Genomic DNA, 27424 nt, shown 5'->3' with positions numbered 1-27424 from the left:
AAATAGCAAATATGCCACAAATAATTCACACACCTTGAGCTAATAAATTAGTGGCCACATATTATCTGGGGATGGTTTTAATTCTCTTTCTAAAATTCACTTATTTTGTGCTTAACTATATATCGGTCATTTAAGTACTCTGATATTTGACAAAGATTGACACATGATAAATTTATTTTCTTAGCACTGTCTTTGACCTTACATGAGTTTTCTAAAATTGTTTAATTATATTTATATTTTGAATAAGTCAACTTTGTGATATGATTAAAGGCAAGAAAACAATCTGCAGCTTACAGCCTTTAGAAAGTTAATAAACTGGTCTTTTGCCAGTCTTTAATAAGTAGTGAAAAATAGTGTCAGAAGAAGGTGGTAATACCTTAGAGGAGTGGTAAGTTCATAGTTTTATAATTTGTTATGAATGGCTTATTTATAATATATCCTTGCTCATATTTCAAGCATACAGAGTAGATAGCCAAATAATTTTTGGACTCCAGGACAGATAATAAAAGTGTGAATACCAAGCAGCTACTGAATCTATTTTGAAACCAGCTTTACCATTCAACTTAGCGTTCTTCATGCTTCATTGACATTTAACAAGAACAGACTGTCAAAATATTGTATGTGATGTGGTAACTCGGATTCTTAGTGTGCTGAATTTTTGCAATGGTGAATACACTGGTCTCAGAAAATAATGCTATTGCATCAGATTTTTTCTTTGCTTGTTCATAAGAGTCAAGCAATATTTTGAAGTATATAAAAATGTAAGAAGTAAAAAGAAGCAGACATACAGAGTAGAAATTCAGACCATTATTTGTTGTGGTACAATTAGTGTAGTTCCATTATTTCTGCCACTAAGCATTTAAGTTGCTCCTACTAATCATACAGATTAGTTACACAACCTTAAAAATAAGCCTAAGGGCAGATCAGTGGAAACAGCCTAGTTGTATTTACAGCTTCAGTGGGCATGATTTTGTTTTTTGGGGTTTTTTGTTTGCTTGTTTTTTAAAATAAAGATATTTGATATTTTAGTCATCTGAAATTCATAATCTCTTAATATGCATTCAGTGTTATCTCATGATTTTAAAACATCTATTCTCTAAATGCTGCTTCTAATTATTTTGTCACTGTGGGCAGATCTTTGGATTAATCTTGAGATTATTTGATGATTAAGTTTGAGGATATCAGATGTTATGTTTGTTTTATAAATTTAAAATATCCTTTACTCAGTATTAAAACTGCCATATAAACCCGACTGAATTCTAACATGCTTGATACTTACAATTTAGAAGATCAGAGGAACTGTTTTCAAGTTGCTTCAGGATTACACTAATTTTGACTATCAATAAAAGAAAAAATCAATTTAAAAATATCCAAGAAGATGCAGAAATTTCAGTATTTATTTCAATGGACTTATTGAAATAGGTTTGCTTTTGGCATTCATTTTATTTTCAAGCAACTGCTACATTCGCTGAGTTCTGTGCTGTTGCCATACTTCTATCTCCTTCTAGCAGATACACTAGATATATTTCTAAAGTGTCAGTAAGTTGCAAAAGCCTTTTTGCATTCTTTTTCTTCTGTTTGAAGGCTTTTCCTCAACTAAAAGTGACAAGATTCTCAATGTGTTGGTTTCTCCCTTGGACGTAGAATAAGCCACTGTCATGTTTTAGGAATGGTGCTCTCACTGAAACCAGGCACTGAGGCACCACTTACTCACTTTCCCCTCACTCTCCCTTGCAGCAGGCTTGAGAGGAGAATTGGAGGCACAAGAGGTATAGATCAGGGGTTGAGATAAGAAAAATTTACTGGAAATGGGATAAGAAAATGAACAGCAATAGCAATAATATTAATAACAAAAGTGTACCAGAGAGAGGCGAGTGATTCACAAGCAAAACGCGCAGAATCAACGTTACCCAACCGCTCCCTCTGCCACACTTACTTGAACAGAAGAGATTTCCTTCCCCCCGCTCCCAGCAATGACATAAGGTGGTATAGAACAATTTCCGGGCCCTAGCCACCCTCCCTTCTGGTTACTGCAAAAATTATCCCTGTCCTGGCTGGAACCGGGACAACTAGTAACCTCATGAAGATCAGAGAGCTGGAGCACCTCTCCTATGAAGACAGCCTGAGAAAGCTGGGATTGTTCAGCCTGGAGGAGTCTGCAGGGACAACTTAAAGCAACCTTTCAATACCCAAATGGGCCCTGAAAGCTGGAGAGGGACTTTTGGCAAGGGCATGCACTGATGGGACAAGGGTAAAAAATGGCCTTAAACTGAAGGAGGCTAAGTTTAGATTAGATATTAGCTAAGAATTCTTCACCATGACACTGCAACAGGTTTCCCAGAGAAGCTGTGGATGCCCCAACCCTGGCAGTGTTCAAGGCCAGGTTGGATGGTGCTTTGAGCAACCTAATCTAGTGAAAGGTATCCTTACCCATGGCAGAGGGGTTGGAACTAGATGTTCAAGTTCCTTTCCAAACAAAACCATTCTGTGATTCTATGAAAAATCTTATTTAAAACAAATGTGCAAGAAAGAAGGTTGGTGTAGATGAAGTCATAGTCCAAAGTAAACCTTTGTCTTCCCTGGAGAGTTTATGGGACTAAAATTTAAATTGTATTTCTACGTGGATAACCAAACCAGTTAGAAAACTGTTTTATTAAGTGCCTCCCAAGAGCTGACATTTGTTTTCAACAGAATTTTACTTATCATTATTTAAACATAGACTGCAGTAGCATAGAGGATCACAAAACATACATTTGTTATATCACATAAAGTCTAATAGTATTGACATTACCTTCTTTATAAAAATTACATTCACTCTAGAATTATCTGCAGCACCTAAACATAATTATTCTACTAACGGTAACGCAGAAAGGAAGATAAAGTATCTGTAGTGGTTATTTTTCAGTGTGGTAAGAACTCAACAAAGATGCTACATTACTTTTTAATGTTGACAAACAACACATAAAAACCATAAAGCGCAGCTAGTTCAAAGCATAACCCATACCCATACAGGAGAAGGAGGTACTGTTCCTTACGATATTTGTTGGCCATTTCTGTTGTTGGTCTTATTTTTTTTCTAAGACTATATTAATTTTCTCCATGTCATACAATGTGTATTTTCGTGCAAATTTGAAAAGGAAGTGATTCTAGCAGAATGAAGCTTCCTGAGAATTACAGATCTGTACTGATTTCAAGAATTCAGGAGGATATGCAGCAGAAACTCAGCTAACAAAATGCATCATTCCATTCTACTCCAGAATGAAAACTGATTTGCAACCTGCAAGTTATGGCTAAAACACATAGCTTTCAGAATCAGTATTGCTTATACATATTTGCATAAATGTAAAAGAAAGAGATTCTGAATTCTTTTTTTGGAATAATTCTTGGTATATTTTTTTTTCCTATCCTCTATTCATTATCCTATGTTGTCTTTTGAAATGTATACCTGGAATTTCTGATGATCTACTACTAGTAAATGCTAGCTAAGCTCAGGTGATAACTATAATTTATTTAAAAGCCATAATTTTATGGTTAATAGGAAAAGGTCCTCTAACTTGAGGCCAGTTTCTTATTATAATGGTAATTTTAAAGTTGTCCAAAATTAATCAAGAGAATTAAATGTAGTTCCCAATACTGATGGGTGACCTCCATGATGACGGGTTTTTAATTATTTATTTTATTTCCTTGCTTAAGGAAGGTAAATATTCTTCATTCATTTTTCATACAGGTATATCTTTGCTGGAGTAGTTGGCTGATCTAAGCATGTAATGTAGCTGAGGCTGATCTAAGCATGTAAAGTATCAGCTGAGAAAGTTGATAAACATTTCTCTCATGACTTCACAGATGAGATAAGGGATTTAAAATTATTATAATACAGTTTACACATGGTAGTAATGTTCTTTTATGAATAGCTCAAACAATCATGAAACAGGTAAGAGAGGTTCATAGGGAAAGTAACATTTTCTAAGATCAGATGATAAAATCAGAGGAAGAAGCAAAATACTAAAAAAACCTGCCCAGCAAGTTAAGAAGGGTTTGTATACTCAGAATCATCTATAAGAACAACAGTTATAGTTTAATAAAAGATACAACTTACTTGACTTACTTTGCTTACTTTAATTATTTAATTTGTCATCTAGGAACTGCAACCAATTTCCAACAATTTTATGACTTTCTAACCTAAGAAATGACAATAGGTGGATAAGCTAAGAATGCAAATATGTAAAAATACACAACCTTTGCTACTGTTCGTTATCACTTACAAAGAAGTTGACTTTATCTGTTTCTGGAAGTTGAATTTTTATCTCAGAAATATCTGAGATAGTTTTGTTACATTTTTCAAAGTAAAATTTCATCTGGGAACAAAAGGAGTCAGAGTAAAGAATGATTGAGGAAAAAAACCCCCATGAATTGATAAAATAGGTTGCAATTTTTAAAAAATATTAAACACAAAATAACAATGCAGTAATGTCAGAATACCTTTACAGAGCATGCGTGGTAGTTTGAGCAAGAGAGGGACAGAGAAGAAGAAGAAAGCAAATTGAACTTTGAAAAGGAAAATATTACACTTTCACAGATCTTTTGGCCATGATTTCTTAGAGCTTCCGAAGAGGGATCTCTGGTGACATGATGTGAAGGTGATGAGCATAGACATGTCCTTAGAAAAGATTCTACAATAGTAGCTGATTTTTGTCTGATGTCATGTTATTTCCAATAGAGGATTATAGCTGATCACTAGTGTAAGGAAAAAAGCCAGGGAGAATCTTAACTTTATCTATCTCATTTGAGACAATTTCTACCATAAATATCAATGTGTTTCGAAATTCACGTGCCAATTATGAATTACAATTCAGGAGTCTGAGTCAGCAAAAAAGGTTCTTTGTGCAGTTTTCATTCTTACTGCTTTGTGGAAAGCAAAACACACTCTACGTTAACTACCTTGATAAAGACAGGTCATCTTTTTCTGAAGCAAATGCCTTTTTCCCTTGACATATAGAAATGCTGTTTGTATCCCTAGGTATTACATACAGAATCTTGTTATGGGAAAAACAAAACAAAACAAGAAGGTCGTATGTCAAGCCAAGAAATTGCTAGTATAATTGAAATCTTCAGTCTAATCAAAGTGTATAGTATAGATTAAATTACCACTGAAAAAGAATATAAAATAAGAAGTTGAGAATATCACCATTACAGAAAAAGTCTCAGTAACTGTGGAACTAAAATTGTTGTGCACACACATACAGTTTCTATTTCTTTTGACATTGTTCTGCTGCCCACTGGTCTAGTGGGAGGTGTCCCTGCCCATGGCAGGGGGGTTGGAACTAGAGGATCTTTGAGATCCCTCCCAACCCAAACCATTCTGTGATTCTATGATCTTAAAAGTTGATAGTTTCTGTCTGCTGTGGTGGAGTAGGTAAATTCATCAAAATCCTACATAATCCCTAAAAGGAGTTTAATATTAATAGTTTCTTCCTTTTCCACATCCCATGTCTCTGCTTCTTGGGACCTCTGCTGTCATACTGGATCTATATGTCTCTGCACTATATCATCATGTTGGATGTAAACATCTCACTCTGCAAAGAGTAACAAGTTAGCTACTACTATCTATGTGTCAGGGAACAGTGCAAAGCAAAACAAATTAGGCATTGCCTAACATGATTGTAATTAGAAAACTAGTTATAATTAGAAAAACTACTGTGCTAGACAAAGGAGGTAAAAGCAAAAATTGCTGGCATTTCAAGACAGTTTCAGGCAAAATAAACCTGGCAAGTCATCAAACTGAGGTCTTGCAAACACATTGGAATACCTGTGGCCTCTTACAAGGCAATACTGTATGGTTTTTTTTATAGGGTATTCCTATTTGTTCTAAAGTTTACAAGATTCCTGTTTGTCTTTTCATACTTGCTTATGAAAGAAGCAGTAATTAATATAAATATTTAAGATGATTATGTAGACAATGAATGTTTGGTTTTGTTTGGTTTTTACAAGGAAAAATAGTATATTTCTTAACTAAAACTCCCTTTTCTCTATTTCAGAGAAGGTCAGAATATATATCTATTTTCATTTCTGTCCACCAGAAGTATTGTTGATAAAAGATGCAGTTTCACTTAAAACAATTTCTTCAGTCTTGATGTGTTGTATAGATTGCATTTATATGAGGGGAATGGTTCAGTGACTTTTAGGTTTTGAGAAAATACAATTGGAAAGTATCTGAGAAAATAATTTCTATTACCTTTTTGCCATGTACATGTCAGTGCTTTGCAGATTACGACACTGGAGTAGTAAGTTTTTCTCTTAGGTTCTTTAAAAAAAGTTGCAAAGTTGAGAATTATGTTTAGATTTTTTTCTGTATTGTGCTTAATAATACATGGTAATAATGTGTTTCAACATGCATAGATTGCAGCAAACATAAATTTTGCAGAGAGATAATGATACTTTATGCTATTTTTATATTCATAAACAACATATTTCTTCAAGATCTTATGTATCCATACCTTCTTTTTTAAGATAAGGAACTTTTTACACACAGCAGATATGAGGTTCTTACAAACAGGCATCTATTCAATTTCCTTGTTACAAAAGCTTTTACACACCTAAGTGTGCAAATACAAGAGAACCCAGTATATGAATTCCTACACTTCCAAAATAAATTAACCTAAGAAGGGGAAGAGATGATTTGGCATTATCCTCCAATTCAAAATTGCACTAAAATCTACTACTCTAGTCTTTTTCCTCCTTCAGGCATATCTAAGAGGTTATTAAGCTCAAAATATGTATTTTAAGAAAGACCATCCTCATTTGGATTAATTTTGCTACCAAATAAGCCACTATATTTTGAGAAGTATATTAATCCTAGTAATGATATCCCAAATTTACTGGGGAACAGAAATAGTATTCTGCTCTGCTCTGTTGATGTTGCAGTGGAGAACAGGATAAATGCTTGAAAACTTAATAGAAAATTTTAATGGCAATTGACAATCTCATACTATATCAAATACGTAGAAGGGAGCATTCAGCAGTAACCCAAAATGCTGACTCATTAAAAGAAATTTATGAAATATTCTGCTTTCAAGAGGTTTTCAAACAGGCGAGTACTGTGTCTGTTGCCATTCCTGGGCTCATTAAGCTGACACAACTTTCTAACTATCATAGGTTTAGATACATTGCCTTCACTATGCTTTAAATGCAATATTTTGTAGCACTACATATGAGTAGTACTGCAATATATTGAAATTTGGGAAGTGGCATGGCAAAAATGGTAAAAGCTCCAGTTGATAGAGATCTCAAAAAAATATTTCTATCCAAGCGTGGAAATTCACCCTTAAAACTCATAGACATCTATACACAAATGTGAATTTCTTCACATAACTCAATAATAAATTCTTCAAATTTAATGCCCTGATTTTTGCTTCTTGCTTACATAAAAAATTATATACTTGCATATTGCTCAGCTCTAGCTACAGGCTCTTCATGACCATGACTATGACTTTTGGTCTTTAGTCTGCAGTACAAATATAATGATTGGTAAGTTAGGAAAGAATCATTAGAACAAAATAATCCCTCCCTACCATCACTGTAGAGTTCAGCCTAAATAATTTAAAATAGTCTGCATGGCTCATTGTCAGTTTCTTTTTTTATATACCTTTAGCAAACCTCAACTTTTGGAGAATTATTATTTACTGAAAAGAATAAGATTCTACATAAAGTTTCCATTTTGTCTGGATTCACCCATTTCAAAAGAATTGAATGAAAATGGCTTCTTTAACTTTTTTGCACAACTGGGAACTTGTCATGAACAACATAAGGAGAAAGTATGTTGACTGGATTGCTATACAATTTTTTCTAACTCGTACTTTTTGCACAAATAAAAAGTGTTGAGAGAAAAATCTAATTCCATTTATTTGTCAAATGCATGAGTTACTCTGATGGTTAATGAAATTTAACCCAAGCATTATGACAAAGCTAGACAATTAGTAAATTAATTTTTAAAATCTCATTCAGGGGACAGTTTCCAGTCTTTCATGCTGTCCTTTTCTTCATTTGTCATCTCCCTGCAAAGTTAGACTGCAACAGGTTAAAAAGAGTGACTTCTATTATTTTCATCCTGTGTAATAGTATTTAATTTCAAATGCTTTAGTTTTATTACATTTTCAAAGCTTATTTCAAATCAATGCTTCCTATTGTTTCAGCTACAATATCTCCCTGGAGCCTTCTCGTCTCCAGGCTGAACAACCTCAACTCTCTCTGTCTTTCTTTATAGAAGAGATGTTCCATCCCTCTGATAATTTTTGTGGCCTTCCTCTAGACACTCTCCAACAGGTATGTGTCTCTCCTGTGTCGTTCTAACAAATCGTTATAGTATTCTATGCAACCTGACTATCATTTCAGTTTGACAGTTAGTAAATTGGCTGATCAGAGCACAAAGTCCTGAGACAAGCACTTCTCCTCAGGAGCTTCCTCCAGGATTTGTTCTTCTAAAACATATCTAACCTTTGCCAGCCACTTAAGCCTTCTTCCAAAATGAAAACATAATATTTGCTTCCTTCTAAAAGAGTAGCCAAGAGATGAGTGCCCTCCATTTATAGAATGCTAGCAATAGTACTTTCCTTTTACTCAGTTTCAGTTCCTATTTCTAAGCAAATTCAAATCCACAGCTTCCACCTCCCTGGAGATTATTACAAACTCAGTGTTACAGACAGTTTTGAAATGGAGAGATATTCTCTATCCCTGTTAAAATTATGCTGTGGGGAATAAAAACAAATTGAGAATTGTTGAAAATGAAGATAGCACACAGGCAGTGTCCAGATAAGACGATTTTTGTGACACCGTATCCAGGTCGTAGCCCCAGACCTTTTTATTCAAAAATATTTAATACAAATACGGGAAAATTATTTGAAGAACTGTAATTGGAAAACTCCCTCTAGGTTCAACATCTCAACCAGCTTGTTGCATTCTTGTTCTGGCTTTATCTTGTTCTCTTTTCCCACCTTTGCTTAGGAAGTCTTGATTGTCTTCTATGCAATCACATAGTTTTGATAGTGGAGAAAAAAATATTTGATCAAAAAGATGACAAAAGTGTGATAATTAAGGCAGAGAAATAACTATACTGGTAAGAAAAGTATATTTTAAACACCACAGGCTGAGAACAACTTTATATTTCTGTTTCTGCCTTATTGTTTGCATATTCTAATGACTAGAGAAACATCTGCTGGTGACTGAAATTTTAAAATAAATTTTAAATTAAATTAAATTTTAAAATAAATTTTAAAAGAGAAAAGCTAACAATCTCTAAGAGGTATTAACCTGTGGGTTCTCAAACAATATGTCACTACTTCCAGGGATGTTGGGAAGTTTTAGAATGGATTCTCTCTCAAAAACAAAACGGCTTCTGGCCATCTTTCTAGAGTGCTCAGAACTACTAGACATCGGTGTAACTTATGTCCTGTACAGGTTACATAAGACTTTCTTCTGAAGCACTCATTCTACTTGTATTCTCACCTAAAGCTGATAGCCCTTCATCTGACTGACTTTCAGTGACACCTAGAATTTGTCTACATGGACAAGAGCAGATAGAACTGAGCTTAACCATCAAGTTGGGCCTTGAAAGCTGCACAATCACATATGTTCTGTGCTTTGTTCATGATAATACAGCAAGACTTCTCTGTTGCATTATTTACCTACAGAAGCCCTGTGTTCCCCAGCACTGCCTGTTTCTTAAACCATACAGATAGTTTCCCCTTTGTCCCTTGTCCCTTAAATGACATTGCTAGAACTGCAGAAGCAAGTAGGGCTATTTAAAACTCAAAATAATTCTTGGTCTTCAACGTTTTCCCTAGATCATCAACCTTTAATAATATTCTGTCTTTTTTTTTCAAAATCAAAAGCAAAATGAAGGGATTAATAAAATCTATTCAAAATGTGAACTTAATTTGTAGTGTAAAACATCCTGAACGAAGATGTTGCATATAGATCTGAATGATTAAGTTATTCCTAAAAAAAGATTTTTACACTTAACAGAAGGTTATTTACTCTACCTAGAAGTTCTGCATAAAACTGTACTGCCATGAGGAAACATAATTTTTTTTAACATACCAATGAGACTATAAAATTAATTTGAAATTCCCAAATTTTGAGTAAAGAAAAATAATAATATGGGAGAACACAGACAGCATGTGAAAACTTTAAGCTCCAACCATGCTGAAAACTGACTGTGTTTACCTACCCAATTTTCTTGCAGTCTTGGTCTCATTTCAGTATCCCACAAGCCATTTCATACAGTCTAAATAAAATATTTTAAGAAGCCATCAATCCATTTGAACTCTCAGTTTATGTCCTTTCTATGCAAATATACACATCATCTGTGACTATAAACAGGACCCTTGATTGTTGCTAGTAAGAGAGATTACCTTGGCCTGAACTGGTTTTAACTTGTTTAAACGGCTGAGTGGCCAACTGAGCACCTTCTTCATCTGTTTCAGCTGAAACATTGTCAGGGTCACCTGTGGTAAAGGTATAACAAGTAGTCATTAAACAACATGCAACACTTGTTTATGTTGTTGTGACATTACAAGCTGTAGCTGGGAACCAACGCAAAGGAGACAGACTGTGATCTAAGAAGATGTAAAAACTACAAAAAATGGATTCCAGTCCTGGAAAAGTAGAAAGGCCCACTATGAACATCTCACTTCTCTACAGACCTGACCGATGGTCAGCTTACTCTCCATGTCATGGGAAGATTGGCACCACTAACTTTAGGACACAAAGCCACACTGGTAAGACAGCATAACACTGAGAGAAAGGGAGAGATACTAGAAAATTTCCTTGCATGACAGTCTTAAAGGTGCTATTAATGCAGCTCCCTTGTGTTATACTGGATGCTGAGTGGAAGTATTGCCTTAGCTTGACTAGAGATAAATGTGAGCTGTTCTGTTTACACTCTTAAGGTTTTAATTAAGGTGAAAATTTTAATTTCCATTTATATGTATTCTCTTATGTCCACAGTAATATTTTATGTATGTATATGCATGTTTACAGGTATGTATGTGTATATATTATTGTAATATTTGTCAATCTCATCTTTCTTTAGGCATTTGCTGAAAACTATTGGTTTACCTTTAAAGATGATGTTAGAAACTCAAGCTCTTCCTTATTGTTCCGCCTCTACCACACCCTTCATCCATTATCATTTTTAGTGTGTTTCATCCACTTACACAAATCCTTCCACACCAGGTGTTCATAAATCTGTTTGTTCCCAGGATATATTCTTACCCCCTAAGCTTATTAACTCGTAGTCCCTACTTCCTAAACTTATGAGCTAGCAGATTTAATCACATTTACTTTATACTGTCACTGAAAGAGAGACCTTTTTGTAGGCATTTCTAGTATAAAAAGCAATGACACTATAGGAGGCAGAATGGAAGAGCAGAGACAGTGATTTGTATTGCAGTATGCTGTCCTTGTGTGAAGAAAGTTATTTTAGTTTTTTCTTTGTTTCAGAATGTAGGCCTGTTAGATGCTAAAAATGGTATAAGATTATCCTTTAAAAATCATTCATTATATGGTATCAAGTCTTGGAAGGGAGTCTAGGAAGAAAGAAATGTACATTTCAATTTAAATGAGGTCCTGTATTGTCATACTTATAAGAAAAACCACAGACAAATCCAGTTTTAATGAGCTCCTACACCATATAAGGAGAGGAAAGCAGACAGATATATTTTTGAAATGAACTCTTAAATGGTGCATCTAACCAATGAGAGGGAGCAAAAAAAAGATAGATTCGTTACCTAAAATGATCTCTACAAGAGGTGAAAGCAAGAGACATAGAAAAAAGTTCATCTTGCTCACGTCTTAACTGTTTTCTTTTCCAAAAGTTCAATTGTTCATTACAGATGCATGGCACTGCTGAGTATGATAAATAGTAAAAATCATACAGTTGCCTTTTATATTCTTCATTATTCCTTTGTTTTACAAAGAAAGACAGAAGATATAATTAAGCATTTGGCCTTAACGGAACTGAGAGCTGTACTATATGATGACAGGTAGCAGGCAAAAACACAAGTGTGAGGAAGTAAAAGAAGGCAAGGTAAAAGTAAAGTAATTCTGACTGGAATATAGTTGTACAGACAATATAAATTTTATTCAATTAAAAGAATTTAGGATTTCAAAATTTATTATGTCTGACTTATGGCAAGATAAGCTTCTTCTCCAGCTAAAATATCTTTGGTACTTTTTAAATATTTCAGTTTAAAATTATAAAAACTGTATTACAGTGAATATATAGATGATTATTTCAAAGCCACATAATTTAACTCTTTTATTTCAAAGCCACATAATTTAACTCTTTTATTTCAAAGCCACAAACATTAGATGTATTTTTCTGTCATTAAGTTTGTTTTCTTCCAAAACTTAAGTAATAGCAAAATTGATACAGTGCTGTGAAGCACTTAGATTTTATGAGAGTTTCATATTCCAGGGGAAAGTGGTTCTGACAACATTTTCCTATCTGCTTCTGTGAACATGTATTTTCTAGAAGAATTATTTTGAAAAATTTGAAGAAATAGTTTGACACTTCACCTCACCAGTGGAAATATAACTAGCTTGCTTTAAAAGAGCTTACCTTCTAATAGATGAATGAAAGAAAAAAATAGTAGTTGGTTAAGCCTCTTCACAGGAGGGCACCAAATTATGAACAGTCAGCAGTCAAAAAGATATAAACTATCCGCAAACATCCATAGTAAGATTGGAAATAACCTAGAGTTAAATTAAAGAGGGAAACAGCTCCCTAGGCTTCTATTAAAAGCAGAAAAGGCTGTCTTTCTGCATAGTTAGTAACAGTAATATACAGTTATATGGTAAATGTGAAGTGTTCTAATCACAGACATATCAGTTTCTGACCTTGAAATCAAGTAGCTGAATGAGTCAAACAAATAAAAGTTAGGATAGATAAAAAATAGATGAAGACAGGTAGCTAAAATAGATTATTTCAGTGTAGCTGGTAATTCTGGTTTTAGCATGTAGCAGTCGTAACTTGCCTAGCCTGGAATTTTCTGCCTATCCTGCACCCAAACTCCTTATCTGAAGTTTGTTGGCTCCTCATTTGTTTGGCTCCTCATTTTGACTTTTGGAAGAGGTAAAGTATCTCTTTCCACACATAGCTGTGAATTTTGGAACCTGCTGTTAAGAAAACTTCCCAATCTGACCATTCACAAGATTGTCTCGCAATCACACTCCCAATGCCAGAGACTTTAACTGTTGGGACTAAAGCCCCTCCAAAACAGGCAGCTCCAATGACGTGATGGGTGCCCCTGTTGACTCCCCACATACCCCACTCTCAATGCAGTCAGATCAGGTTTCCTTACCAATTTCCTTACCCAGTTTTCCTTTAGCACAGTCTTATATATCTGATTCCATAAAGCAATTTATTCATGGCACAGTAACGGAGAAACAGCTCTAGCTGGTGACTCCAAGGAGGGACCCGCAACAAAAGAACCCCCGGGCTTTTATACCCTCACAGTCCAAGCTCGTGAAACTCTAGCTCTTTCTCCTGAGTCCTTGGCTCCTGCCCTGTCTCTGAGTGTCCATTCACCTGGTTGGGCCACAGGTCCCCATGCCCTTTGTTATGCAAAGGGTCAGTAGTTCATGGCCTTTTGTCTCAGGCTCCTACCACGCAGAGCTCCATCTGCATCTTGGTCTGTAACTTTCAAATTGAGCTACCTGCACCAAACATGTTCCTCAACACCACAGGTTCGGAGTACCAAGGTTATCAGCATATTCAGAAAGACTAAACAAATTAGTGGACAAGTCCATTGTCTTAAAATAAAAAGACTAGATATAGGAAATAACTTGCTAAGAACTCTGATCCAACATCTGGAGGATCCCATGAAGAATGATCTGCAGAAAAAGGCTGAGTTTAATTGCTCTTACTAAATATCATCTCTTGCCATTGTCTGAAATACATATAGTATCCCACTGTCTGCGAGAGGGAGTGAGACTGATATAGACCATTGATCGGATCCAATTAGGGCAGTTAGTATTCAATATCCCTAAACATGGTAAAAATGGAAAGCATATAAGAAAGTATAATCTCTTCTTCACAACAGGAAATTACAGTGGTTTTTCTCATTAATTGGCATTTAAATTGAAAGCACAATTAAAGACATTATGGTCAGAATACAAATAAAATCTATTTTCCCAATAATAATTCAAGGGTTATTGAAAATCAGGTGTAGACCACAAATATTAAAAATATTTGCAAAATTAATATATTTAATATGTTTTCAACAGCAATTTTTCTAGGGCTGCCATTCAATACCATACTTGTGCAAAACCAAAGCAAATGTTTGGGTCTAAAAAGTTACTATGTACAAGGCTTTTCTCCGTGCCCAAGCTGTGAGTTCCTCATATCTATCCTTGTCAAATCTGTCCCTTCCCTTGAGAAAACATTGTCTGCATAAACAAAATACAGCATTCCTTCTCAGCTGATACATAGAATATCAAATAATTGCATATTTGCTTAAATACTCCTTTTGTGATGCAGGTATTAGATTTTTATTGATCATACTCATTGTATCACCTCCTTTGTGACATTCACAAAAAAGCCCAGTATCCAAGGCATTTGGCAGTTAAAGCAAGTTCTTTCCTCCATACTTCACCCAAGAACTAGGCTACCTGGTTCATTCCAGTAGAAATCCTGTGTCATAATTCCTTTGTGTGCCATGCTAGTGTTTAAATCCTGGTTGGAGGCAAGTTGAGGACAACATAGTCTTCCCACTTGCTCTAGGGGGAACTGGATCCCACTTTTGATATGCAGAAAACTTCAATTAATTTTTAAGGTAAATTTTGAAAATTAGATACATTTTCTTAAAAGTTCAAAAAGACACAGCCACAGTAGGAGGCAAGAGTTGAAGTTTAAAATCTTACTTACAATTTCTTAAATTCTCATTTCTGTTATTTAAAAGTAATATTATTCATAAATTTAAGGACCTTGTTTGCTCAGCTTTTTAACTCTCCTCACCTTACACATCCATATTTTTAAACAGATACCAGGGTATAAAGACTGACATCTAGGAACTAACAGTATTTTGTCTTATTCTACACTGTAGTAATGACATATTTTCAAATTGCAGATATATATTTCTGATTGAGCAAAATAATATTTGTCACTTATAAGACAACATAAGTAGTAAATCACATAAAATACATATATTAATGTTTAGGGTATATTGATTATGAGTTATACTCATAATATTTCTATTTTTTTAGATTAAAATAATGATTTAGAATTTGACTTCTGTTTTCAGTCACTGATTGTTGTCATTTGTGTATGAACATTCCTCAAAAAAAATTCATTGGAACTTGTCCTGGTGAACATATTACAGTGGCATATTCCATGATCTTCACTTTTTGAAAGTACTTGTGATGAATGAGGGTAATGATGAATATTTTTTTCCACATGTGTTGAAGGAATTTAAGTCATTGCAGTCTCATCTAAGTTACTGTGATTCTATTGACCTCAGGTGGTTTTTATACTCCTTACATATAGTGTTTGAGAGCCTCAAAATATTTACAATATTTACTCTTGAAACACTTGTGAGATAGAGAAGTGCTGCAAATCTCATTTCAAAAACGAGAAGAGCAAGACACAAAGGTGAGATAGATGTGTGGAACATGAAAGTTATGTAAGTGGTCTTGAAAATCTATATTTAAGTGATTCAGTTGTGGATGTGGTGCAAGACTGGCAGAAAAAATTAATTTCAGAGTTTGAAAGCAGGGTCCAACACCTTAACTGCTGAAGTATCTTTCTAAATAAAATATTAAATATACAGGAATAATATTTTAAAGTGTCAAAACTTCTTTGAACACCTCTCACAAACAGTATCAGCAAGCAATATCAGGGAACAAAGTCTACAAAAAGGAACAGGTGTCATTCAGCGAAGTATATAAATAAATTCATTGTGCTGAATGAATACACATTTTATACATACATGATTCACATGAATAAAGGTCAGTCTTATACAATATATTTTATATAACACAAACATCTAAATAGTACTCTTTTGTCAACCATAGATCTATTTACATTTATAAAGTTAATCAGTCACTTAAGACAAGGTTCAAAATTGTTATCATGGGCTTATTTTGCTCCCACTGAGTTTTTGGTTTTGGGAAAAACAAGATTACGCTTTTTAGGAAAATAATCATGAAAATGTTTCTAATTATAACACATTAATAGGGACAGAATATCCCTTTGGATAGTATTTAAGATTGTATCATTTATCTTATGTTCCAAAGGACTGAACTTCTCTTTATAGTTCAGTAAACAGAAAGCCATTCCTTACTTACAGTTTTCTATATAATCCCATTGACATATACTTGTTAAAATATTAACTGTGAAGTATTTAGGCCAGATTTAAATGCAGTAATAAGTAAAGGGATTTGCATAATACTGGGCAGTGATGGCAGCTTTGAAATGCCAGCATCATTTTTCACAATTGAAAGCATAGCGCTTTTGCAAAGAATCATTTATTAAGACCAAACCACTGTTTCAATAAAGCATTAGAATCTCCTGCACAGAGTAGCCCTTGGGCAGCATTCTGAAGTAATAGTGAATTGCTATTCTAATCCACAATGGAACATTTTAATAAGTGTGATAAATGACTCACAAAGGGCTTCAGATTTCAACGTCAGTAGAATTAGAATCAGGTCTGGGTGATGGATGTAGAGGGTTTTTGTGGTAAACAGTTCGCAATGTCAGGACAACACCAGCTTATTGAACTTTCAGAGACTAAATTCCTGTCCATTCGTCATCTTGTTGCTAGCAGACATAGATGTACATAGAGTAATAGACTTACATTCTTTATCAGCTGATACATTTCTGAAACTCATGGACCACTTCAAAAAGATCAGAAAATGAACCATTTAACAAGTAAGAGGTAAAAAAGAAATTAAAATACCAACTAAAACCAGAATTTTTTTATTTCTGCAAATATTTGTATATTGTAGGCACAAAACTAGAACAATTCCTGGTACAGGTAATACTCCCACTGAGTCACTCTGCTTTTTACAATACTTTCAAACTTCTGTGAAATTAGTCTCTTTTGTTTTAAAGCAAAAGAAAAGAACTAGATGGTTACATTATTAATTGGTTTTAGAGTTAAAAACAGTTTTAATATTTCATATTGAAGAAAAGCAGAAATAAATTTTCTATTTTTCTGTAGTTTTCCATCTTGTGTCATATCAATATTGGAGGTAATAATATTAGGATTTCAAAAAACAAAAGGTAAGAGAATGAAAAACAAGGAGATGTTTACCTATGAATAGAACGATATTGTGATTGAATTTTACAGGATTAGATCATACATTCAAGATATCCATCTCGTATAACTTTCACTATCTAAACTTTGTTGTTGAGTGTAAATTAGTTGCTCAGGCTCCCCCTGTCATTATGGGAAAGAGCAAGAACAGGAGTTCATCCTATGTGTTTGATACTTCCTCTAAAAGTGCCTTTTTCTCTCTCGGCACTATCTTAGTCTTGGTGGCTAAATTTATGGGGTAAAGACTGGTGAGATGAATCCTATTAGAGAAAATTTCTCTTACTCTTTTATTCTCTGGTTAGGACATTATGTAATAGCAAGCTAGTAGGCGGATAAACTGTTATACTTTTTTCTTACCACAGTGATGGAACTAGCAATCTTTTAAATGATTGTTAAAGTGTTCCCTGACTCCAGTGGTCGTGATTCAGTACTTGTGTAAATCAGTTTTATTAAAATAATCTTTTGTTAAACAAGCCTTAAAATAGTTAGAATCAAATCCTTCAATATTTAATATTATTGGCCAATTTCTTTTTTGCCTTACATAATGTGCAGTAATTTAAAGTATGCAGAGGACATCAAGGAAACAAGAAGAGCCTCGGCTGTTATGTTGTTAGAAAAAAGCTAAGTAAATAATGTTTTAAGCCATTTTCCAAATGGGATGAGTGATTTAGTGACAGTGGATGAAAAAGGCTGAGGTACTCAATGTTTTTTCTGCTTCAGTCTTAAACAAACTCTCCCAGGCCCTGTGCCTGGCATCTGTGAGAGCACATTTAGAGTACCGCATCCTGTTTTGGACAAACCAGTACAGGAAAGATACTGATAAATTGGAGTGATTTCAGCAGAGAACTGGCTAGGAGCTGTAAGGAGAAGTTGAGGGACACAGACTTGGTCAGCCTGGAGAAAAGATGGCTTTTGGGGACACCTAACAGCAGCCACCCAACACCTACGTAGAGGTATTTTGCACCAGAACGTGCTGCTCCGTCATGATTCTAGTAAGAAATGCACTAAGACTTCAGGGTATCATTAAAAATGCTATTTATTAGATCTAATGCTGTAAGTAGAGAAAATCACAGATAGTTTTACATCCCTGCAGATGCTGAAGCAATCAAAAATCTTTGTAGCATTGAACAGGACTCCAACCCATGTGCAGCATGTCATGCAGACCCCATCCATAGCAGAGGTCCTTCTTTCCATCATTCAAGCTATTATAAGTTTTTTCTTACAAGTAAACAACCCTGTTAATAATTTTTACAGTCAAAACAGAAAGGATGCTCTCATGAGAGCTTCTTGCTGCACTTTCAGGAAAAGACAAGACTGCGCTGGTAGTATAAAAAAATTAAAAGGTGATAATTCTTGTTTTGAGTTTGTCTTTCTAAACTGCATAAATAGAAATTACTCTAAAGGTCAAAGGGGATTTGAATTACTAAAACTGGAAAAGCAGAAAATATCCAATGGAACTGTAAACTATTTATAAAATACTTGTAGGTCTTTGGCTTCTTAATTCCAAAAAAAAATCTACTGATCTTTACTAGTGAGTTGAAGGATACTTGGTAAGAAAAACTAGAAGTTTAATTAATATTTAACATCACTTTAAAGGGCACTTGAAAGGAATGCAAATGCTAATTTGAACTAATGAAATAAAATGCATTTTTGTGTGTTAAAATGAACTTTTGATATATAATTTGCAAATCACACATACACAAATTTACGTGTATACATTTATTTATACATCTATTGATGTTCACCAGTGTAAATGGGCTCAAGAAAGGGGTTAAGATTGGAAGCAGGTTGGGCGGTAGTGACCATGCCCTGGTTGTGTTTGTGATCTCAAGGAACACATGCCTAGCAAAAACCCTGAAGTTAGGGCCCTGAAATTTAGAAGAGTGAAATTCCAGCTGTTTAAAGAATTAACAGATGAGATACCCCGGGAAACTATCCTTAGGGGCAGTGGAGCTGATCAGAGCTGTCAACTCCTTAATGCCATTTCTCTTAGAGCATGAGAGCTCTCCATCCTGGTGTGTAGAAGATGGAGAAGGGCAGGCTGGACACTGGCATGGATGATCAAGGACCTGCTCCTCAAGCTGATTAGTAGGAAGGAAATGCACAGTCAGTGGAAGGAGGGACATGCCACCTGGGAAGAGTACAGGGATATGGTTTGGATGTGTAGAGATTGGATCAGGATAACTAAGGTACAGATGGAACAGAACTTGGCAAGAGATGTGAAGAATAATAAAAGGGATCAGAATTTTCTGAGTTGGAAGGGACCCACATGGATTATCGAGTCCAGACCCTGAAAAAGACAGACCCAAGCACTACACAATGTGCCTGAGAGCATAGTCTAAATACTTGAACTCCAGCAGGCTTGGTGCCATGACCATGTGTTACCCTCCGGATTAAGCTATAAACTGCCCAGGGCGGTTACATTTTTATTTAAGACTTTGTAAAAGCCTTTTTGTTCATTATAACCTCTAATTAGCATCCAGAGAAAGAGTCACACACTCTTCTCTAAGAGAAATTATTTTTAAATTAGTGAGAAAGATAAGATATTTTGGCAAAAGGTTTTTACAGGAGTAAAATACCATCAAGAAAAGAGAATTTCACTCAAACATTCAGCACAAAGACCCGTTCCACAGGAAACAGTGACTATAACAATCCATATACTAGCTGTAGTAAAACACAGTTTTTTGGTTTTAAGTTACCCACTAGAGAAGGAAAAGAGTAAAAGAAAACAGATTAAAAAGGGTAAAGAAAAAGAGAAGAGAGAAGGAGAGAAAGGAGAGGAGAATAGTTACCAACAAGATTCGATAATTCACGTGGTGCCAGCTGGAGAGGGAGAAGAGAGAGAGAGAGACTACATGGAGTCTTGTGTATTTATAGAGTTCAGTTTTCCCTCCCAGGCAGGATATCCTGTCAGTGCCTTCCAGGCCAGAGTGAGTTGTGCTGTAGCAGTCGCAGGCTGCAGGAGTGTGGTGTGGGTGGGCTGCCAGGCAGCTCTGCCTTGACTGACAGCCCAGCTACAGCCCTTCAGCTCTGCCATGTGCTCTGCATGGGCAGCAGGCCTTGCCTTCAGCTCTGCCCTGTGCCCTCAGCACAGGCCTTGTGTGCAGCCCTTACCATGGACCTGCAGGTCCAGGCCCAGCCCTTCCCACATGAACACACACACATACACAATGAGTTAATATCAACATATCAATAATTCAGTGAGATTCAGATCCAGGAGCTCACACCATGGTATTCTGCAAGGGTCTCTATAAGTACATAAGTCAGAAAAGAAAGGACAAAGAGAGTGTACAACCCCTGGCAAATGAGAAAGGAGAACTGGTAACAACAGATATGGAGAAGGCTGATGTTCTTAACAATTTCTTCACCTCAGTCTTCACTTGCAGTCAGGCTACCCATGTCTCTCAAGTCCCTTTACCTCTAGGTGGAGGTTGGAAGAACAAAGTCCTTCTCACCCGTAATTGAGAAGCAGGTTTGAGATCACCTGAGAAAACTGAATAGCCGCCAGTCTATGGGTTCTGATGACGTGCTGTAAGGACTTAAAGTTCACAGTTGTCTGTCTCAAACACTATTACCACACAAGGACTCCCACTCTGCTAAAAAGTGTAAAGAAGCAACTGCTTATCTTCAACGACTGAAGTCTCCTCCCTCTCTACCCCCAAATATGCCTCAGAGGATCCCTGGAACTTGGACTGTAATTAAGCCACCTTGATGTTATCTCACGGCTAGGGGGAGGTAAACAAAGCTGGAGGAGAAGAATATATCACTGATAATGGGCATAAAGAATGAAGCCACAAGGAAAGCCAACTCAGCAACTGTGCTGAAATCAGCTTAGACTGAGTTAAGTGTTATTCTGGCAGTGAGAGATCATGGCCCACCAACTCAAGAAAGTGACTGACTCAAGGCAATGCCCTGACTCAAAAGAACTAATTAGCATTGGAAGCAAGGGAATCATTTAACCAATAGAATAAGAAAACTGTGTAGCCAATGAGCATTAATTCCTTTGTTTGCTAAAATGTACAAATAGTGAAGTTTTGAATGACCTTGGGACCCCCCAGCTGAGATGCCCAGAGTGAAGACGGACTGATGGGAAGCCACTGGATCCATGGGTGGTGACTATTTTTTTGCTTAATCTGTCTCTCTCTCTTTCTCTTTCTATCTTTTTACTTCCTTCTATCTCTCCACCTCACATTTTACTGTTACATAGAACACATAGAATATGTGCTGTTGACTTCAGCACATGGTTATGTTTGTATGTTAATGAGGGCAGAGGCATCTCTCAATAATCAGATCTTAACACAGGCATCCCAGGTCCTGAGGGAGCTGGCTGATGATGTTGCCAAGACACTATCTATCATATTTTAAAAGTCGTGGCAACCAGGTGAAAGAGGGAAATAGCACCCCTATTTTTAAAAAGGGGAGAAAGGAAGATCTGTAGAACTACAGACTGTAGAGCCTCACCTTTGTGCCTGAGAAGATCATGGAACAGATCCTCACAGAAACAAGGTTCAGAAACATGCAAGACAAAGAGGTGATCTGAGACATCCAGCACAGCTTTACTAAGGGCAAATCATGCCTGACCAATCTGGTGGCCTTCTGTGATGATGTGACTGTAATGGTCAGTGAGAGAAGATTGATCCATGTCAACTACCTAGACTTCTGTAAGGCCTTTGACCAGTCACACATGACATCTTTATCTCCAAACTGAAAAGATAAAGATTTGAAGTGTGGACCATTCAGTGGACAGGGGCTCACACAGATAGCTGTGGTCAATGGCTTTATGTCTAGATGGAGCCTGGTGACGAGTTCTGTCCCTCAGGGCTCTGTCTTGGGACCAGTGCTCTTTGATATCTTTTTCAATGACATAAACAGAAGACTGAGAGCACCCTCATCAAGTCTGCAGATGACATGAAGCTGAGCAGTGCAGCTGAGACCTATCCAACCCAAGTTCTTCCAGAAGTAAGCTGAAGTTAGTTAATCTTAGTTATTGGCATTCAAGTGCCAATATGACAAATAAGAAAATTCCACAATGCAGAAATTGGTCCTATACATCTATTAAAATAATTTAATTAACATCTAACCTTTGTTGTTTGGGGGTTTTATTGGTAGACTATTGAAAAGAGAGAACAGAGTAAATATGTGCAGAGCGAAGATATTATTATTAAGGACAAAAATACATGCCCTCCTTGCATCATAGCCTTTAGTTTAAGCGCAGTTCCAAATGAGAAATTCTGAACCTGGAAATATCTAGTAGAAGTAGAACACAGTGCTCAACAATACATCTGAACAGTTCTTCCCATCTATGTGAGCAACAGAAAATGATTGATGCCTGCTTTTGCATCTTTCCTATGTTTGCAAAGACTCTTTCATAATTAGTGTGAGAGAGCCTAAAGATTTTTTTAAAAAAAGAGTAAAGGTAAATCTGAAAGCACATATGTAGTACGGCAAGGAAAGTACTTTTCTTGCAGTGTCATATCTTAACTCAGAGTTTCAATGGCAAATTTCAGTGCTTGATATAAGTTGGTACCATTCCAGTGTGATTGACACAGATTTCCCTCAGTAGGATACATTTAACTATGTACTTATGTGTTACTCCCAAAAATATCATTAGGATTTTCTATCAGAACTCTTAGCTCAGATGTAATGCCTTGAAATTTGGTTCTTCTCTCAGTTGTACTTTCTGCTGAGCAAAAATGCTTCTGGATTGTACTGTTTTAATCCTGCTCACGTGGTAATTTCAGCTAAATGTGTTTCACCTAGATCTGCTTATCTGTACCTCACGTCCTGACATGCATTTATTACTGACTGAAGAGATCTGATCCTCAGATTTTAAAGCTATGTTTCTGATATTTAAATGTCTACATCCGAGATATTTTTTTAAGGTACAGACTTCTGCTGGCAGTCCTATGCCCTTGGCAAACCAGCAGATTGCTGATAAAATGCTTAAATTCTCCATGGGGTTTTTAATATTCCCTTATATTTTCCACTATTTATGGAAAAATTGTACTAAATAGGATTTTCTTGCAAAAAAATTGATAAATGCAGTCCTTTTACAAGTGTGGCAGGTAATTTTACAGCCTTTAAGAAGCTACGGTCTTCAAAATCATAGAATCATAAAGTGGTTTGAGCAGGAAGGGACCCTAAAGACATCTAGTTCCAACCCCCCTGCCATGGGCAGGGACACTTTCCACTAGACCCGTTGCTCAGAGCCCCATTCAACCTAGTCTTGAATGCTTCCAGGAATGGGGCATCCACAGCTTCTCTGGGTAACCTGTTCCAGTATCTTGCTATCCTCCTAATAAAGAATTTATTTCTGATATCTATTCTAAAGCTGAGTTTAAAGCCATTACCCTTGTTCTATCAGTACATGCTGTTGTAGACTGTCCTTCCCCAGCTCTTTTGTAGGCCCCCTCTAGATAACAGAAGGCTGTTATAAGGTCTTCCTGAAGCCTTCTCTTCTTCAGGCTGAACAGTCCCAACTCTCTCAGTTTGTCTTCATAGGAGAGGTACTCCAGCCCTCTGATCATCTTCGTAGCCCTCCTCTGGACTCATTCCAACGTGTCATGTGCTTCTTGTGTTGGGGTCTCAGAGCTGAACACAGTACTTCACATGGAATCTCCTAAGAGTGGAGAAGTAGGGCAGAATCACCTCCCTTGACCTTCTGATCACAACTCTTCAGATGCAGCCCAGGGTACAGTTAGCTTTCTGGGCTGAAAGCGCACATTGCCAGGACATGTTGAATTTATTGTCTTCCAATGCACACAAGCCTGTTAAGATCTGATTATTGAGAGATACCTCTGACTGAATTAAGGTGCAAACAAGACCATATGTTGAAGTCAACAGTATGGGTTTTATGTAACAGTAAAATGTAAGGTAGAGAGATAGAAAGAAATAGAGAGAAATAGAAAGAGAGAGAGAGAGAGAGAGAGAGAGATTAAGCAGAAAATAGTCACCACCCATAGATCCAGCGGTGTCCCGTCGGTTCCTTTTGACCTTGGGCTTCTCAGTGGTGGGTTTTCTGAAATCATTCAAAACTTTCACTATTTATACATTTTTTGCAAACAAAGGAATTAATGCTGATTGCCTACACAGTTCTCTTATTCTATTGGTTAAGTGATTCCCTCACTTCTAATGCTAATAGTCTCATGCTCAAACTTTCTCTTTTGAGTCGGTGGGTTTCTTTGAATCGGTGGGTTGTGAATTGGTGGTTGAGATAACCCCTGAGTTGGTGATTGAGATCTCCCCCTGAGTTGGTGGTTGAAATTTTTTTAACCAATCTGAGCTGATTTCAGCACGGTTGCTGAGTTGGCTTTCCTTGTGACTTCATTCTTTATGTCCATTATCACTGATACATTCCTCTCCTCCAGCTTTGTTTACCTCCACCTAGTCCTGAGATAACACTTGGACAATAGTACCAGCTTTAGACTGTCAAGGTGGCTTAATTACAATCCAAGTTTCAGGTATCCTCAGAGGTATAGGAATGACAGGGGACTTCAGTGTTTTTTGGTGGTCATAGATGCCGGCTGTCCCATAGCTTGGGGTGATTTTTTTTGACTGGTGATATGCATGCGAGCAGTTGCTTCTTTACAGTTTGCCACAGTGGGAATTTTTATTTGGATGCGTTACCCAGGATGTGCTAGCCTTGCTAGCACACCTTGCTTCACCAGACTTGGATTTAACACCATCCTTTTGCTCCATTCTGTGCTTATCTCATGGCAAAGTCCTTCTTTGGCCTAAACACTGTTTGAGGCAGGCAACTGTGATCTTTAAGTCTTTACAAAGTCCTTTTCCTCAGGGCTACTTTCATTCCATTCTCCAACCAGTCTGTATTTGTGTTTGGGATTACTTCAAACCTTACTCAGGACCTTGCACTTAGCCATCTTCCTGAGGTTCGCACAGGCCCACCACTCCAGCCTGTCGAGGTCCCTCTGGATGGCATTCTTGCTTCTAGTGTGTCAACCATACCACACAGCTTAGTGTTGTCAACAAACTAGCTGAGGATTCACCCAATTCCACTGTCTGTGTTGCTGACAAAGATGTTACACAGCACTGGTTCCAATGCTGTTGCCTCATCACTGGTCTACACTTGGACATCAAGTCATTGATGACAACTCTTTGAGTGTGACCATTCAGCCAATTCCTTATCCACCAAGTGGTCCCTCCATCAAATCTATGTCTCTCAAATTTAGAGAGAAGGATATTATGTAGGACAGTGTCAAATGCTTTGCACAAGTCCAGGAAAATGACATCCCCCTGCTACCTGTGTTTGCATTGCAGCATTAAGTTGGTCGCTCAATGAAGCCAACATACTGGCTAGAGTGACAGGAATTCCTTTGTGCTGCTATTCAGGTGCTCTCCTGATGATCTGCTATCCCTCTCCAGGCCTTGGGAATCTGTTACTGGCACTGGAATCAAACGTTTAGGAGTGGGATGGATTGAGGTTCCCCTGCCTCCACAAGTTTAGTTTAAAGCTCTCCTTAAGAGCTTGGCAAGCCTATGACTGAAGATACTCTGTTCTCTGACAGATGGACCCCTTCAGCTCCCAGTAGAGCAGGTATGAGTCACATGGTCTAAGTAGCTGACAAAGCAGGTATAGTTTAAATTAATATCACTGAACATATTAGTACACTCAAAGCCAACAACATTTAGAATATTGTTTAACTTTTGAGCATCTCACTGAAAATTGCAACATTGCTGTTAAATATATTATTTTAGGCTTGTCAAAATCCTGTCATTTTTTTGATTATTAATAAATTGGTTGATTTTTAAGTTCAGTGATGGAATATTCCATGATAAAACCAACAGTTCATAATATAGTGTCGGCAGATGTTTATTCAAGGGGAAAAGAATGAATGGCATTACATTTTCAGGCTTCTACAACTACAGACAGATTATTGGTTAGAAATTATTAACAGTAACTTAAGGGAATTAAAGGGACTACAAAAAAATAGGCAGAAAGGAATAGATTTCACACCTGCAGTGTATCCATGATTTATTCAGTGCAATTCTGCTGTGAAAAGGTATAATAAAAATAGAACTTACTTCTGCTGTTTAGATGGTTTATTGGATTTATTTTTCTTTATGTGGAAAATGAGTTTCTTATTACTCCCTTGACATATGAGATGAATAGACAGCAATTTAAATTATATTTCAGATATATAATTGTCAGAATGAACAGAAAAAATATAATAGAAAACTTAAAATGGACAGCTTTAGCAATTCCTTTAGTTTTAATAGTGCCTCAATTATGGTATTTGTTTCTCATGTTTCTCCTGTTCATTGGGACAAGGAATACATACAAATGTCCTAAGGGTGGGTGTCAAGAGAATAGGGCCAGACTCTTTTCAGTGGTGCCCAGGGACAGGACAACAGACGATGGACACAAACAGAAACATAAAAAGTTCAATCAGAACATGAGGGAAAAAGTTAAAAACTTCTTCACAATGAGGATGACAGAGCATTGGAACAGGCTACCTGAAGATGTTGCGGAGTCTCCTTCTCTGGAGATACACAAAACCAATCCGGATGCAACCCTGTGCAACCTGCACTGTGAATTTGCTTTAGCAGAGGGGTTGGACTAGATGATCTCCAGTGATCCCAGTCCCAACAGTTCTGTGATTTTGTTAATTTATCGGCCTGAATGTTTATTCCAAGGGGTTGCTATATGTTGACAAATTTTTTAGGGTACTGCCAAGCAAAAAATTAAAAAAACAATATAAAGCTCATACTAGTTCTGATTGATCCAGTGATACTCATTGTCTGCATACTGCTTGATTGGTTTTGTCTTGTAGTTTATCCAAAAGATAGAACTTCCCACCATCACATGGACTCTTGGAGCTTAAGCCATTATAGAATCACAGATGTTGTATTTTTAATTCTGCCACCAATTTCTGCTGCTCTCACGAGGTGACAAAGAAATACAGTTAAAGATCTGTAAAGATCAAATTTTATCTTCTCAGACATGTGATTCAAAGATAATAATTCTGTAATCATAGAATGTGTTTGGTTAGATTGGACCTTTACAGATTGTCTAGTTCCAGTGCCTCTGCCATGGGTAGGGACACCTTCCACTTGACCAGGTTGCTTAGAGATGAGTCCTATTTGATTTTGAA

This window comes from Neopelma chrysocephalum, unplaced genomic scaffold (assembly GCF_003984885.1).
Source record: "Neopelma chrysocephalum unplaced genomic scaffold, ASM398488v2 Primary Assembly neopelma1_71, whole genome shotgun sequence".
NCBI classification, from domain to species: domain Eukaryota; kingdom Metazoa; phylum Chordata; class Aves; order Passeriformes; family Pipridae; genus Neopelma; species Neopelma chrysocephalum.
Note: the sequence above shows the minus strand (reverse complement) of the source record.